At 41.8% G+C, this 16,856-nt stretch overlaps 1 protein-coding gene across 1 annotated transcript in view; it reads left to right on the forward strand.

Annotated features, from left to right (window-relative positions):
* Positions 1-10,919: 10,919 nt before the first annotated feature.
* The window catches only part of SNX10 (sorting nexin 10), a 38,184-nt gene continuing 32,247 nt past the window's right edge, over positions 10,920-16,856 (forward strand). The window contains exon 1 of the mRNA XM_075083106.1: positions 10,920-10,988. The gene's annotated coding sequence lies outside the window, so the exon portion shown is untranslated. The remainder of the gene's footprint in view (positions 10,989-16,856) is intronic.

Genomic DNA, 16,856 nt, shown 5'->3' on the forward strand with positions numbered 1-16,856 from the left:
ATGCCTTTCTCTCTTCAGGGGCCTTTGGTGGTCTTTACAGATGAAGTACCCTAACCCTTGCTATCCATATATATGGTTGCATGTTACGCAAGGGCAACTTAAAGCAATTTTCTCTTGCCAGCTCTCCTTAATTTTTCTTCTAAAAGGAACATTTTTCCTTGATTAAATGAGTGAGCTGATGGCCAAGACATCCTGTCCCTAAGCTTAGGTTAAATATTAAAACATGAAACAAAGCTTGATCAAAAAGAAAGGAGTCTAGATTCATGCTAACCAAACATACACAATACCCCTTCTTTCCAAGGCGGGGGTTGTTTTCTTACAATCATCTCCCCCCTTTTTTAGGCCTGAGGTGTCTCCAAGCCTCAACCCATTTCTTTATGTCTCCTCAGGGTACGCTGAATAAGACAACAAGTGGTTGTGATTATTAATACAATTAATAAGAAAATTACTAACAGTTGCTTTAGCCATCCTAAATTGGGCAGCCACAAGGTTAACCAAGAAAGATCCAATCCTTCTCTTTCATAAGCTCCAGAGGCTAATTTTTTTATTTGTTGTATTTTATTTTCTAGTAGCTGTCGATTATCTGAGAGATTGAAACAACACATTCCTTTAAATTCCTCACAACCATGATTGTGTTTTAACAATAGTCAATAGCTGCCTGGTTTTCTAAGGTGGCTTCTCGGATTTGGTTGATTTCAGTATCAATGGCTGCCAAGGCCTGTGAAGTAAAATTTATATCTTTTACCAACACAAAACCAACTCATTTTAGAATGTGGTAATTCATGGCTACCCCGACTCCAGGGGTGAGAATGGCAGCTGCCATGATTTCACTTGGACTATACAAAATGATTTGTGAATCAGAGTCACTAGGTAGCTGAGGAACGTTTCTTCTTTTTCTTGATTCATGTTGTAAATCTTTTTTACTTACAAGTAAGGGGGCCAATCTTCCTATAGAATAAGGGCCTCCAGATATATTCACTGGAGCATAAGTGTAAGCCAATCTTCCACAAACTAAGAACTATCCCAAAGGTAACAGAGTATGGGCCCAGGCATAACTTATGGTTTCTATTCTTCTGCAAGTCAGAGGGGGTTGTAATGATGTCAGACTGTCACATTTTGAAGTGCAATTTACAAAAGTAACACAATTCTTAGCAGGGAGCATTGCCCGCACCCTAACTTCTAGCCTTCCTCTACTTCTAGCGGTTCTTCCCAGGCTGTAGGGGCTGCTATAGGTTACATTTATTTCAAATGCTTTGAGCATAGTATAATTCTTTAACAGCTCTAGGGGAGCGCGAACTCCTATCAAGCATGAACTATACATCTCTCCCACTGAACTCCCAGATTCAATACAGAAGGAGGATCTATTGGTTACCTCCTGTGCTAGTAATTCACATAGATTTTGATTTCTGTCCTATTGTGGCAGCATAATTTGTGAATCACTTTTTCCCATCCAAATTATCAGAAAATCTACAACAACCAACCATTTCATTACTAGTTTTGCAAATAATTACCCAATGCCATACAAAACTATTTTCCCTAGATACAATCTTATTTGAATATTTCAATACTGTATATGATTTTATATTTAATTTTGAGGGTCCCTTTGGTGTGGAATTCTACAGAGGTGAAGATGTTTTCTTTATTCTAGTGTAATGGATCCAGGACTCGATTCCCTGGAGCTTTACTGCAGTATTTCTAGTCAGCAGCACCTAATCAGGTCCTTTCCACTTCTCTGCAATTGTTTCATCTTTCCGCGCCCATATATACACTGAATCTCCAGGCTTGAATGGGTGCACTGACGAATCTAAAGGCACAGGAGCTTTAACCAGAATACACCTATGGAGAGAGTCAATAACCTTTCCCAGAGAAGTTAAGTAGTCACTTAGAATCTGATCTCCATTCAGGTGCATCTGACTGTCTTTCCCTGTTAACTTTAAAACATAGGGTCTCCCATATATGATTTCAAAAGGCTTTTTTTTGCATTCGCTGTGTTATTCTGATTCTAAGTAATGCCGAAGACAAAACCTTGGTCCATTTCATTTCAGTTTCTTGACATAATTTGCTAATTTGCTGTTTAATTGTTTGATTCATCCTTTCCACTTTCCCACTAGATTGTGGTCTCCACGGAGTGTGCAAATACCATTTAATCTGCAAAAATGTTGAAAGTTCTTGGAGAATTTCTGCTACAAAATGGGGTCCCCGGTGTGAAGAAAATCCCTCAGAGACTCCAAATCTATGTATTATTTCTTTTAAAAGCACTTTTACTACCTCTCTGGCTTTGTTGGTGTGACATGGGAAAGCCTCTGGCCAGCCTGAAAAGGTGTCAACAATTACCGATACATACTTATGTCCTTCACATTTTGGTAATTCTGAAAAACCAATTTGCAGCTAACTCCCAGGTACAGAGCCTCTTTTTACCTCTCCTGGTAAGGGTATTTTTTGAATTTTTGGATTATTCCTTAAACAGGTCTCACATCTTTTTGTAACACCTTTGGCAATTTTTAGCATACTAATGCCTATTGTGTATGCTTTGTCATTTCTACCAATGCCTCAGCTTCCCTTTTGTGAGTAGCACCATGTGTTTTTGTCACAAGTTCTCTCATTATTTGAGGAGTAACTACACATTGTCCATCTGGAGTCTTCCACCATCCTTCAGAGGTCTTAACACAATTTGGAAACTTAGCCAGTTTATTTTCTTTCTGTGTATATTCAGGAACTTTAATATCAAAAGTTCTTTCAGAGACTAAGGCTGCTATCCTAGCAAACTGAGCAGCTCTTTTTGCAGTCTCATCAGCCCTTTGATTTCCTTTAATTATATCAGTCTGTCCTGACTGATGCGCCCTGCAATGTTCCACTGCCATTTCCTTCAGCTTATTAACTGCTTCAAGCAGTATAAAAATTTCCTTGGCATATTTTATAGGGTTTCCTTGTGATGATAACAATCCTCTCTCCTTCTAAATTGCACATTTTGAGTCTGTATAGACGTTAGCTCGTTTTCCGATATTTCCAAGGCTCGAGTCAATCCAATTAATTCAGCTTTTTGTGCAGAAATGTTCACTGGCAAAGGTACTGCCTCTATTTCCTTTTCCAGCTTTCCATTCCCCTTTGGTGACAAAACTGCTCCTGTCAGTAAACAATTCCCAGTCAGTGTCCTGTAAGGGGACATCTCTCAGGTCTGCAGGCTGGAGCATACCTGCTCAATAGTCTTTAAGCAGTCATGTGCTAGCCCTTCTTCTTCATATTAAGGCAATACAGATGCCAGATTTAAGGCACCAGACGCTCTTGTTATTACATCTTCTTGCTCGAGCAGTGTTGCCTGATACAGAACTATTCTGCTCAGGAACAGCCAATGGTGTCCTTTCTGTTCCAACACTCCTGCAACAGCATATGGCACATAAACAGTGATTTTCTGTCCCAAAGTCAGCTTCCATGCCTCCTGCATCAGTAATACAGTGGCTGCCACTGCCCTCAGGCATCCTGGCCAACCAGCACTTACTTTACCTAGTTATTTTGAAAAGTAAGCCACTGGTCTTCTCAAATTCCCCAAAAGCTGCACAAGTATTCCTAATGCTTGATGTTTTCTCTCATGCACATGAAGTTCAAAAGGCTTTGTTAGGTTTGGAAGGCCTAAAGCCAAGGCACTCATGAGAGTCTCTTTTATAGCATCAAATCCCTTCCGGCAGTCTGGAGTCCATTCTAGCAGTTCTCCTGGCCCTTTAACAGCTTCGTATAAAGGTTTGGCCATTAATCCGAAATTAGGAATCCACAAATGACACCATCCAGCCATTTCTAAAAATGGTCTAAGTTCTCTTTTTGATCAGGGCTGGGTGGGGGTGGGGGGCAGGGTGCAATTTGGCCTATTGCTTCCTTCCTTTCAGTCCCTAGCTTTTTCTCTCCCTGGGAAATCTCTAACCCCAGATATGTTACATTCATCTGAACCACCTGTGCTTTTTTTCTTTGACACTCTATATCCTGCTAGTCCCCCAAAATTCAATAAACTTAAGGTTGCTTTCTTGCATTCCTCAGCTGTGTCTACCTCCAACAGTGTATCATCCATGTACTGTAGTTAGTTCCTTTACCTTGCCATTGTTCCAGCTCTTTTGCAAGTACGTTACCAAAAATTGTGGGGCTGTTCTTGAATCCTTGGGGAAGCACTGTCCTGCACAACTGCATCTTGCGTCCTGTTGTCGGGCTTTCCCATTCAAGCCAAACAGCTTCTGACTTTGTTCTTCCAATAGAATGCAAAAGAAGGGAAGGCATCCTTTAAATCCAATACTATAAAATAGACATTTGAGTCAACTATTGTTGTTAACAAAGTATGAGGATTGGGTACCACCTGGTGTACATCAGTCACTATTTGATTAGTAACTCCTAGATCTTGTACTAAACAGTGTTCCTGTGAATGTGGCTTTTTAACAGGCAAAATTGGGGTGTTATATTCCATTGACATTCTTGTAACAGTCCATATTTTAGGAAGTTATTAATTATAGGCTCCAGTCCAATACGGGCCTCCATTTTTATGGGATATTGTTTTCGTCTTACCTGTTTAGCTTCCTGCTTTAATTCTATTTTTACTGGTTCGGCTGATTTTGCTCTTTCAGGACTCTCAGTTGCCTATACAAAAGGGGTTACAGCATCTTCTACCTCCAAAAAGGGCTACTTGGTCCCTCCTTCTCCTTGTCTTTCGTTGCCTCAAGCAATTCCTATAATACATATATTTGTGCTTCCCAGGCATTATTTTCTGGGATATGGACTTTTATTTTGTTTTTGTCACAGGTTATCTGTGCCCCTAATTTATTTAACAAGTCCCTTCCCATGAGGGGTATTGGGCATTCTGGCATGTATAAAAATTCATGTTCAAACACCTTGTTTCCAATTTCATATTTAATTGCTTGCAAAAAGGGTCTAACCTCCTGCGTTCCCATTGCACCAACCACGGCCATAAACTATTTACTTATAGGTCCCTTGCAACTATTTAATACAGAGTAGGTTGCTCCTGTATCAACTAGAAATTTAACTACATCGTTCCCCAGCTTAACATCAGCCAGGGGTTTGGCTGGGGATTTAATTTCCTCAACCCCCAGTCCTCATCAGTCCGAATCCTCTTCCATGATCCCAATCAATTGCCCAGGTACTGGGGCTGTAGCTGAGATGGGAGTCCTATTAGGCTGTCCATTCAGACATTAATTTTTCCAATGTCCCTTTTTTTTTGCAAAGAGCACACTGATCTTTCTCCAATGGAATTCTAATTCCTGATCCTTTCCCTGTACCTTGACCCCTTCCTCGTCCTGGTCTCCTCTTGAAACCTCACCCTCTAAATGGAGCCTGTGTCTTAACAAAGGCAGCTGCCAATATTGCCACATTCTGCCTCCTAGATTTAAATTTTTCCTTTTCACTTTCTCTCTTTTCAATTTCCTCCCAATTATTATAGACTTTATATGAAATTTCAATTAACTGAGATATGGTCATTCCTGACATTCCATCTACTTTCTGTAATTTCTTCCTAATATCAGGTGCTGACTGTCCTACAAATAATACGGTAAAAGTAATTTTATTTGCCTCATCTTTAGGGCCCAGGTCTGTCCATTTCTGAGTTACTTCACACACCTGCTCATAAAAGGCAACAGAGTCTTCTGTTTTACCTTGTATTACTTGATACAATTTGGCAAGATTCTTTGGTCTAGATACACCATTTTTAATTCTGTACAAAATCAGTTGCTGATATTGTTTAATCATGAACCTCCTTGTACTTGAATTCTGGTCCAGTTGGCCTCCTAAGTCGGCATAAACTGCTCAGGACCACACCTGGCATTTTGCTGCTCATTTTCTTCCCTTGCTTTTTCCATAACCATTCATTCTTCTTCTGGTGTAAATACACTATTTATTGAAGGGGGGGCCTGTATTACAGGGTGATACTGTGCTTGGGTTCTCCCTGCTACCGAGCTAAAGCTTTCACTGCCTCTCTCCCCCTCCTATTTCACTTGTAACATTTTCTCCATCTGGAGCTACCTACATTTGAATATCCTCTTCCTCATCTTCCAGTTTTAAAGATCTTTTTCCCATGCTACAAGCAGAAAAAGACCACAAAGGTTTTTTCATGTCATCCATTGTCACTAACACATTTGAATCAGGTATCAACAATTTACATTTCTTCCTTGTTTCATGATCCTTTCTTAAAGTAAAGAACAAATCCACATATGGAATCTCATCCCATTCATCTTGCCTTTTACAAAACAACATAAGTTGCAAGATTGTATTATAATTCAAAGACCTCATTTCTGGCCACTTTTCCCTCATCTTCCAATTTATACTTTGGCCGCCACTGAGTACAATGTTCTTTAAATTTCCTTTTGTTAGAGGATCCCCACCAAACTATTCCAATTTTTCAAGATGCATCATAATGGGGAGCAAGGGGAAACCTCTGCAGATTGTCCTGCTCCCATGTTATCCACAAAAAATGTTTTTACCAACTGTGCTTTCATGCACTCTGGTTGTCACCGTCCAAACATACACAAAGTTTACAAAACACTTTAACCCTTTTACCTCTACCTATTTCTATGCACTCCAGTCATCACTGTCCAAATGTGCACAAAACTTTACAAAATACCTTTAAGACCTTCACCTATTGCTTCATGCACTCCAGTTGTCACTGCCCAATCATGCATAAGACTTACAAAACACTTTTACCTTTACCTATTTTTATCCCATGCAATGCCCCATTATCATGTGTCTTTGAGTAGCTTACCTGCTCTGGATGGGAAGATCACTCATGGGGTCCGCCAAACAACAGGTTGGTACGCACTTGGAGTCTAAAGAGCAGCTTCTCCCCAGTGGCAGCTGGCAAGATGATCCAGGCAAGGCCTCACAGCTCTCCCATCTGGGTCTCCAAAAACTGTTGTCCGAAAAGCGGATTCATCGCCCGGTGGGCAATGAGTCAATAATCACGCACTCAAGAGAGACAGTGATAATTTATTTCAGGGTTGCTCAAACATGCGTGCTCGGTGGTTTTCCACAAATCAAGCACACTGAAGCTGGCTACTTCACTATATTTGTACAATAAGTCCATACGTATTCTGCCTATCTAATACATATTCTTTCTAATATACATAGGTTGCGTAATGGCATGAAGTCATTCCTCTTGGCTCTGCCTCAGGTTCTTCCACGCATGCCTTTCTCTCTTCAGGGGCCTTTGGTGGTCTTTACAGATGAAGTACCCTAACCCTTGCTATCCATATATATGGTTGCATGTTACGCAAGGGCAACTTAAAGCAATTTTCTCTTGCCAGCTCTCCTTAATTTTTCTTCTAAAAGGAACATTTTTCCTTGATTAAATGAGTGAGCTGATGGCCAAGACATCCTGTCCCTAAGCTTAGGTTAAATATTAAAACATGAAACAAAGCTTGATCAAAAAGAAAGGAGTCTAGATTCACGCTAACCAAACATATACAATACCCCTTCTTTCCAAGGCGGGGGTTGTTCTCTTACAGAACCAACATTTTAATCACTCTGTGACTTAGGCTATGTCTTAGGAAAAGTTCTGCAGTGCAAACCAGCTTATGCAGATGGCCTAACCTTCACCCTCTGCGTGCTCTGCAGCATTTGTTCCAGGCTGGCTCCATCAGTGGTTGGAGTGCAGCTCTTGGTTATGTCTCAGGTGAAATGGTTCTTCGGTGTCTTCTGCAGCTGCTCCACAAAATGATCCTGATCTGAAAATGCTAACATAGATGCACACTCAAGTTTGCCCTTCCAAGTAAATTGGCGGCCATAACTGTAGCAGATTTAATCTGAAGTAAGTCTAATTGATGTCATGATAGCAGAATAATAATTTATTGCAGTGGAAATATTAAGAGAGAGCTGTTTAGAATAAAATTCCCCCTTTTTTGGCTGACATGGAAAAAATACCTTATTCATCAATAACTCACTGATGAGCAATTAGTTTATCACAGCGTTGAGAGGCAAGATCTCGGTGTAGAGGAAGAAGTCCCCTCAGACCAGCGGGTCAGCCAAAAACAATGGGAGGCCCCCATTGTTCATTCCAGCACTACTGCTGCACGGCGAGAAAGGCTCACAAAAAATCTTGATGCAAATGCATTCTTGGACATTCATGTCAGGACACAATGCTGCTGGTGTGAAAAAAGCTGGACAAAAATAGCATGAGAACTTCACAGAAAATGCACAGGAGTTTCTTCTATGCAAATTCTCAGCTGGCAACGAACCAAATTGGTAACATCAGTTTTACAAAACTCCCCCTTGCCTCCAATTTCTAGCCCTTTCTTCAGGATACTAATCCTCTTTTTTCCAGTGCTTTGGTCTTTTTCCCCTGTCTATTTTTCTTCTGCTGCCTCAGTCTTTCCTGTTGTTTTCCTAGGATGCTATATTTTTGTATTTTTTTATTTAGGACCTGCAATAAACCTGAATTTTGCAGTTGAGCTGGTAGCTATTTCCCCTGCAGTAGGTCCAGTGGTAGATGCTCTGAGCAATAACTGACAGGTTCGTCTGGATCTCTCACCAGACAGCATTACATAGCTCAAAGCAAAATGAGAGCTTGTTTTGCTGGCAGAAGGAAGAAGGGAAAGGAGTTGGAACATATGCCCCTGTCATCCATTAATAAATATAGAACAGAACATGAAATAGGAAACATCAATTAAGATGACTGGGATTAGGAAAATTTTATCTATGCTAGCAAGGTCTGGGTGCATTGACAAAACTTGGCTATGGGAAAAAAAACACCACCCTTTTAAGGACATTTATCAAGGAGGTCTTGGACAGATCTTCTACTTCAGAGCCACGAAATGTGGATGTTGTGATGATTGGCATCCAGTCCTTTTGATGCAAGCTTTCCTACTGAACTTTTCTTCCTTCCTGTTCACATAGGAGCACCATTCCTATGTTCATTATGCTGCTCACCACAAACAGGCATCTTGGTAAGGTCTGATGTCCTCCAGCCTCCCTTCTTTCCTGGAAAATACCTGCACATCATAACTTTATGGGAGGAGTTAATTCACTAGAACACTGAAGTGGGACAGAACAAAAAAAAAACCTGGGAAAGGAATTAAGGGTTGAAATCCTATGAACAAGTTTGGAAGTTTGAACAGACCTTCTCTGAAAAAAAAAAAATTTGTTCCCTGTCATAATTGTTCTTTCCTTTTTCAAGAACACTTGCCTGTACAGCCTCTGTTTGCTAAATTTAACTATATCTAATTCTGATTATTTTTTTGCTGGCAAAATTGTGTGGCTTAGAGGTACCACTATTTCACCTTTACCCAGAGATAACTAAGAGTTATAAATCTCACTGATAATAATTTTTATTATGCTAGACTATAAAAATAAAAGATCCGATTTCTGAAAACAAGCTTATACTAGCAATCCCACAGAGAGCTATTTAGTTGCCAGTTAGCCTCATTCTTCCTTTTTCACTCCAGACTTTTCCTACACTGGCCTTCCTTCGTGAATCATTTCTCAGGCAGGATGGTGGCTCAGAGCCGCTGCTCAGCACAGTGTCTGACAGCAAAAAAGGTGAGGTCCAGCCTCGGCGCTTGCACCATCCTACCAAAAAATGGGCTTTATACAACTTTGCAGGAGAGATACCAGCAGCCGCTTGAGCCCTGTCCACACTGGCACTGGGTCTCTGCTGCCAGCGATGCTGAACCACCGTTACCAAAAGCAGCAAATATTTTTGGGAAAAGGCTGATGTAGACCCTTCCTGTAACCCACCTGTAATTCTCTGTACTCTGTTGTTTTGAATAAATTGTTGTTCGTGTTGATCTCTACATGTCTTTGTAGTGTTTTGCTAAAGGGCTCTTAACAGAGGAGAGTTTTGGGGTACTCAAGGCAAATTAATAATAATAATTTTCTTCTAGCAGAATTTTTATCCCAGAACTTGCTTCCTATTTTAGTATTTTCTGGGAAAAACTAGGCCATAGTTTACATAAAAAGATTAAGAAAAGATTCTAGGCTTTTTAGTATCTAGAAATGAAGCAATTATGTATAACAGTATTAAAACGATTTCTCCTTTTCAAAATAGAAGTTGCTCTGATTCTTTGGTGATTCTTTATCAGTACATAGAGAAGGGAAAATCATTTGAGCTCTTCAAAGTAGAAAACCTTACTAGTTCTTGATGCAACAGAAAATTAACTCGTTTCTTTCCACTCTAATTAGTGGATATTTCCTAGGCACTTTGTTTATTTATCTTAAAACTATTTCAGCACACAAGAACAGCCTCAGCAGCAAGAGACATGTTTTCACAGATAAATGCTTTCTCCAAGCTTGTTAAGCTCCTTTTCAGAAGCCAGATTCCAAAACCCAGGAATCTGACATTCCAGAGATGTGGCACAAAAAGTCACCGTTCTATTTCCAAGCTGATCTCCAAGTGCTAGCACATGATGTTAATCATGTATTTCAAATTCCTCTTGGAACTTTAATGTCTAGCAATCTAAGATGGGATTTAGGTAAAATACAAAAAAACCCACCCCAAACCACACCAAAATCCAATCCCAAAACAGTAAGGAAAAAAAGTACTAGTGTTTTTATTTCCTGAGAAATCAAGTAAAGCTGAAAAGAAATCTTCAGAAGATATTTTATTCACCCTTTAAAAATGTATATTAATTATACTTTATAATTATATATTATATAAAATTAATTAAATTTACCACTCTTAATTTCTCCCTTTTTTTCCCCTCCCTCCTTAACTGAAAGGCTCCTAAAACCAAGTCTTTTTGAGGAAAGCCATTCTTTGTCCCTCTGGGTTTCCATGATACGGATGGAGGACCCAGACCTTAAATTCCACTCATCCGCCGGGAAGCCCCCCCCACTTGGGGCGGGCCCGGGGCTCTCCTCCCGCCCCCCCGCAGAAGCCCCGCCCCCTAACCCCAGCCGGCACCCCGGGGGCGTGCCGGGGGCGTGCCGAGGGCGCGCGGCCCCGCCCACCGCCGGTGGCGCACCGCCTCCTCCCGGCCTGCGGGCGGTGGCGGGAGCGGCGGCGGCGAGCGGTGAGTGCAGACCCGGCGCGGGGACGGGGCGGGACACGGCACACGGCGACTGGGGTCTTGCGGCGGGGTGTCACCCCCCTCCGGCCTCGCCAGGGCTCCGGCACCGGCGGGGCAGGGGCAGAGCCCGCCGGGCGCCCCGGGTGGGATCGCTGCGGCTGCGAAGGCCGGCGTGGCTGGGTGGGTGTGGAGCCTCCGCCTCCTCCTCTGGGTGACGGTGGGGCGCTGCCTGGGCTCGTAAAATAACCCTTGGTTTGGGCAACGCCGTGGAAAGCCCGGGTAGAAGCGGCGGGTACTGTTACAAGAGCTGCCGGCTGTCACAGGGCTTGGTCCCTCCCTGTCTTTTAGAAGTGTATTTATTCCCCTGATCTGTGGGTAAGGATGAGGATACAGGGCTTCGCTGTGATTTACAGCTGTATAAATGACTACTCTTAGTAATGATTAATGCCAGGTGGTAAAAGACTTTGGTTTCAATAATTATTAATCTTGTTTTGAACCAAGGCTTTTTGTTTTGCTAAAGAAAGTCTGTCGCCTTTGGCAACTCTGACCTTTATATGGATGTGTAAAAGCCCTATGTATATATATATGTTATATTATAACCTATATAAATAATATAATCCTGAATGTCATTGTGTATAATAATATTTAAATATACAATGCATATCATATCCTGTATATAATGGCATAATTTTATATTAAGTACATCCTATTTGTTAGTCAGGATCCTGCCTTATTATTATTTTTAAATTCTGCGTGTTATTTATATTAAGCGATGTGAGCACTTTTTGGTACATATGAAGAAAGCCTCTGAAAACATGGTATTGCAATTAAAACTAACCGCTTTATAAACCAAAGGAAGTTCCAGTGATTGAGTTGCTGGGTTTGCCTTGGGCCACATGCTGGAATTAGGCACAGAGGCACGCAGGCAGCTGCCCGCGCCCTTCCCTGAAATGCCCATGTTTGCTTGTGGTCTCGCACCCACCCGCTGGGATGGCCCCATAGAGACGTGCGGTTGCCATCGCATCAGCGCCACGGGCTGGGTGTTCTCACAGCCCCTTGGAGGACGTGGCAACTTTAGGTAAATATTGCCTAATTCTGCTAGCAGTGGTGAAAAGGTAAAGGCAGACGAAGGTGTGGAGGCAGGCCGCTGCGGATCAGGGTCCCGCCTGCTTGGGTGTGTCTGAAGGTCCCACCTGGCACATGCCCAGGTCACCCGTTGCCCAAGGAGAACAGCAGCTTGAGTTTTCATTGCCCAATCTGCTGCTCACATGGTCAGGAAATAGCTCAAGTGAAGAGTATGGTCTTCCTATTTGTGCTAGGGAGAACTGAAACTAAAAGTAATGCAAGGCAGAGCTTATCTAAATGACACAAACCGGGCTTCCTTTAGAAAAATGGCAATACTGATGTTTTCTTTGTGTAGAAGATTAAAATAATTATGCCTACCTCAGCCTAGGGTATTATGCTATGTTTATAATGCTTGACTTGAAATCTAGAAGCCTCCTGTTTATCATGTATGTTTTATATTCACTCTAAGAAGTATTTACCTTTTAATGATTTTCATTTTAAAGAACTTGCATACACCATGCCTGTAGTCATATACTTTTAAGGGCTTATAATACATGTGAGCTTTATTATAGGTGACTATGATTTAAAATTTTATTTGCAAAATAATTATATTTAAGTATTTTTTTAAAGGAGAAAAACATTGTGAAAATATTACTACTAAGGTACTAACAGCATAATCTCTCCACTGCTATAGTAGAATTAGGAGACAGTAGCACCTAGAAGCCTCATCCAGTTACTTGTGCCTCATGGTAGGAGCTGTGCAAATACAGGCAGAAAGGCTGTCCATGGTCCCAGAGAAGTTACGAAATAGAAAGCAAGATGCTATTTGTGAACATAGACAGAAATAGTTGTTTAATCAAGTACCTCCAAATGTTCATACAAGTGGCAAGTTTGTTAGAAATTATATTGGTATCATGGCTCCTCTATCATTTATGTCTCTATAGTTTAATTGCAGTTAACTGTTATCAGCTGAGCTACTGGAATTAAGGATTTGTGTTTCTATACTATTGCAAAACAGCAGTTGCCAGCTTGCAGATGCTCTTTCCTAAAATTAGCGGTTTTGTGATAGAATCTGCTGCAGTAGTTTTTATATTTGAATAAGATTGTAATTTATTTCAGTGATGCAGGTTTAGTGTTTTTTTTTTTATTTGTTTGTTTAGTTTTTCTTTCAAGATATGTTTATGGTACAGGGATAGCCCGGTAGAAAGCTGGAGTAGCATCACACCACTGTGTTGCTGTGTTTCATGAAATATTGCTTAGGTTCTATCTCAATAGACTTTCAGTTTTCTGGTTTTCCCTTGTTCCCTGCCTTGCAGGCAGGGCTGGGTAAATGTTGCCTTTACTCTTCCAAGCCTCTCCCTTTCACCTTTTAATACACTAAGCAGTTGTTTTCAGCTGTGCTTTTCCGCATTAACTTCTGAAGGCAGCACCTTTTATCAGCCCTGGTTTACCTGCTTAAGCTACCTCTGCGCTCACCGCACGCCCACGGTGCTGTGATGCTTTTAGCGTAGATGCTGTGCATGGGTCAGGCATGAGCGGTGCCCTGCTGTGCTGCAGGCTCCAAGTGTCCTGGGATTTCCCTTCCCAAGCACAGTGCCATACACAGCAAAAACCACTGGGGATTTGGGTCAAACTGAGTAGTTCTCAAGCATAAGAGGAGGTGGAGCATTAAATTAAGCCAGCAGTTGGTAAACATGTTGTGATTTGGCTTTTCTGGGTGAGCGGTCACCATCTAGCCAGGACTGGTGATGTGCTGATGTAAGGTAGTAGTGCTGAACAGATAAGGGCAAAGGCTATGTTCCTAGACATTTTTACAGAGCTCATGCCACTGCTGCATATGAATATCTTACAAAATAGCTTTTCCCACCCAGAGAAGGTCGTGGCAGTTATCATTTTGAAGCTTCCTGCATCCTGTTCCTAGTTAAGCAACCTTAGAGCACCTCCCGTTGATGCCTCCCTCCATCGCCTTGATGCCTCCCTCCATCGCCTTGATGCCTCCCTCCATCGCCTTGATGCCTCCCTCCATCGCCTTGATGCCTCCCTCCATCGCCTTGATGCCTCCCTCCATCGCCTTGATGCCTCCCTCCATCGCCTTGATGCCTCCCTCCATCGCCTTGATGCCTCCCTCCATCGCCTTGATGCCTCCCTCCATCGCCTTGATGCCTGTTGCCCCTACTGTAGAGTAGCCTTGCCTTTTGACTGAGGGGCTGCACCTGCTGGTACCAAATGTGCTTGCTTCAGTGTGGTGTTCCCCTCCGCCTGCCCTTCTGCTGGTGCTCTGATCCTGTGGAGTGAAAGATGCTGCCAAGAATATTGATACAGAAGTTGGGCCTTTCTGACTGTAAAGGGCTGAATCGGTCTTGCAGCCCTATTTTAGTCAGATTTTGCTGACTACTTCTCCCTATAATTTCAGGCAACTGCAACCTTCTCTCCTTTTATCATACAAATTTGTAATTTCTCCATATGAAAGAAGGAAACACTTCTCTGGCAGGCTGATTTTTAAAAAACAAAACAACACAAAGAAAACAAAAACCCCAAACCAACAAAACCCACACTGTAATAAATCCCGAAGTAAAAAGGTTGTGAATATTTGCTCAGCAGCATGGACTGCTGCAGGTGTTCCTTGCTTCCTGGGAGTAGGTAGGTAGGATAGGACAGGTGACAAATTTGATATATCATATCTCAGCAATGTATCACATGGATCTTATTTCCATGTATGTGGTATGTAGTATGCATAAGCTTTTGGCTTTGTAAGCAGAGAAGTAAAAGAAATCTGGATAATTTAGGACATTGTGATTTTTCTTTCTTTCTTCTTGTTAAAGATTTTGCATCTTTATGTTATCTCAAAAAAACCTAGCTCAGCAAGTTGTTTATTCTTCTGATACTAAAAATAATAAGAGGAAAAAAACCAGCTATGTGTCCTGCAGGAATTTCCTGACTTCTTGGCAGGATAGCTCTTGGGATAGAGAAGCAAATCATGGTATAGCTGCTTGTTGACTACAGGAAACTACATGCACAGGTCTGGTGCATAGAATTTTGGCTCTGGATCTGTTTATCTGTAGCATTCCTTGATAAATCTCTACACAGTACAGCTTGGCCATGGGTTGGTTGCCTGGATGTAAGTGACTGGTGCCTTTCAGGGTGCCTTTCAGCCTGTCCAAGGGGATCCAGGACATCTTTATGAGGCTGGCATCCTGACACATGACCTACAGTTGACCCACCTTCTTCTTGGGCAGCAGCTGAAGACTAGGACACCTTGTGAGCATCCACAAAGACACTGAATGTTTATGTTTAGCTATCCAGATTTCTGCAGGACAGGGGGATCAGTGGGAGATTTAACAAAACATAATGCAATAATACAATTGCAAATAGTCCTGCATTTCCCACAGAGTTCCTCCAGTGATTCTCTTTCAGCCTGGAGAACTTAAAAATATAATTTCTCTTTTCAAGGTCTAATTAGTGATATGTCTTCACAGAATCCTTAGATACCCTCAGAGCTTCTGGTCCTAGAAACTAGTTTCCTTTTGAATTTTGCTGGGCATGTTACTTACATGCTGTCTTGCTGGTACCACAGCACAAGTTATTTCAAAATGTCTCCCAGTACCACAGAGGAATTAATCAATAGACATGAACCATGCAAAAACCTTTACAACTCAGCATCAACCTGTGGGCCTGGCCTAAAAGGAAGGACTTCATCGGTTTGAAAGGAGTGTCCCTTTGCTCCAGCATCCTCATGTGATTGATTGATTGTTATGGATTGCCACAGAGTCATTGAGCAGGATGCATACTGATGGGTTTCGTTTGTCTAAGAACAGATAAACCAATGATGATTTTGTTACGGATCTTCTCTCCAGTAACTCTTGTGCATGAAAAGACAACACAATTTGCTTTCCATGCCTGCTTCTTGAGGTACGAAGAAATTGGTATTTCTTAGTATTTAAAGGATTTGTGGCGTAAGAAAAATACTTCTTCCTTTCCCTTTCTTTTCTACCAGAGTTGTCTAGGAGGATAAACTTACTGACAGGTATATCCTACACCTCAAAGCAAAATGGATGTTTTGCTCCTGCAACAAAGCATCTATTTTACTAAAGAGCTGACAATGAGTAATATACCCTGACCTCTGTGTGTGTGTGCTGCCATCCGTCAAGTTCAAGTTCCTGCTCCTCCTTTCCCTCAGGGAAGCCCTAAATGCCCACCTATCTTGCTCCATGCATACAGCAACACGTTATAACTTTGTGCCTTCTAATAGTCTTGTTGTTTTAATTGCATAATGGTGATGCATGGTTTTAAATTAGTCATAACTTTGGTACCCGTTTTAATGAGATCTTCAGCTGTCTTCCCAGAGGGGAAGGCTTTGTTTTCCCAAGAGCAGCATGCCTCTTCCCAGAAGAAATGAACCTCTATTAATGAGGCATGAAAAGTGAGGTGGTAAGGGGAGTGTTGGGGAGTGTTTACAAGGAGAAGGGCGATAGCTGTGAGTTCTAGGCGCTGGAGAACATTTTGATAATGCCAGAGCCTATAAAGTCACATCAGTGTGTAGTGTCGCTGCAGTCATATTTGCTTTGAGGACAGTTAAATGTAATAGCCTTGTCTCATGGTGTGGAGTAACACAGCCCCAAAATACCCTCACGTGTCTTCACAAATGTGAAACAATGAGACCAGCGTTTAATGGCTGTGACACCGGTTGGTTTGCTCCCCAGGAATTTATGACTACGTTGCATTTGTTATGTCTGTCTGATCAGGGTGAAGATTGGTTGTGGTATGACTATTCAGAGTTGAATCAACTCTAATTGTTGGGGAGACAGG

This window comes from Phalacrocorax aristotelis, chromosome 2, assembly GCF_949628215.1.
Source record: "Phalacrocorax aristotelis chromosome 2, bGulAri2.1, whole genome shotgun sequence".
In the NCBI taxonomy this organism is placed as follows: domain Eukaryota; kingdom Metazoa; phylum Chordata; class Aves; order Suliformes; family Phalacrocoracidae; genus Phalacrocorax; species Phalacrocorax aristotelis.